Consider the following 1,010-nt stretch of genomic DNA (forward strand, 5'->3'; position numbering starts at 1 on the left):
TGTGTATATGTCCCTGGACTGAGTATATGTCCCTGGGCTGTGTATATAATCTATATATCTATATCTGTATCTGTATCTATATCTATATCCTTGGGTTGTATGTCCCTGGGCTGTGTCTATATGCATCCCTGGGCTGTGTCTATATGTCCCTGGGCTGTGTCTATGCAGGATCCCGTAAGGGGAGTGAGAAATCCTACCTCAGGGTCCCCTGGTTTTGGGGGTGGAGGGAGGGACTGGCATGGAGGGGGTTCTAGATGGTTCCATCTCTATTTGTCTTTTCTGAGGTTGTTTTATAACTAAAGAGACTAGAATAAAGAGCCCAGGCTGGAGAAACTGCAGAACAAATAGAGTCATAAAAAAGGCTGATAAATTTCTTCTTGGCCCAGAATGGTCCTTGGTGCCCTTCTCAAAGATCTCAGAGTAATCTGGAAGCACTAATTAAGTCTCATGGCCCCTGTGGGGCTGGAGCACTAGCAGGATGGGGGAAGGAAGTATTGAGAGAAATTCCTCTCTCCTCCCTGTTTTCTCCTGGGACCCCCATTCTCCAGCTCCTGGGCTGTAGATGGGAAGTAGGGCTGTGAGCTTTACCTGGATGTGTCCCTCATGCCTAATAGAGAGGGAAAAAGATGGGAGGGGAGAGGAATGATGGTTTAGAACAGCCCCCCTCCCATTCCAGGAAGGAGTGATATGTCTAGAAAGAAGAAGGAAGAGCATGTTGATGGGAGTTATTGAGAAAAGAGGGGCCAGATAGAAATCAGGGATGCTGGATTGAGGAGGGATGAGGATATGGAAGGTAAGGGGGCTCACCTGGGGGAGAGGCAGAATGAAGATCCATAAAAATGAAGAGCCAGAATGGGAATGAGGGGAACTCAGACTGGGGGCCTTTGAGAGCAGGTGGTTCTGGCTTGGGAAGCTATAAAAATGATCTGCATAGGGGGTATCGTTGGGATTGATGATGCTTGGAAAACGGGAAGATTGGATCAGAGGAATCGAAGAAGAGAGAATCTGCT

This window comes from Petaurus breviceps, unplaced genomic scaffold (assembly GCF_028583685.1).
Source record: "Petaurus breviceps papuanus isolate PSGF00001 unplaced genomic scaffold, PetGlider_PUasm1.0 454, whole genome shotgun sequence".
NCBI lineage: Eukaryota > Metazoa > Chordata > Mammalia > Diprotodontia > Petauridae > Petaurus > Petaurus breviceps.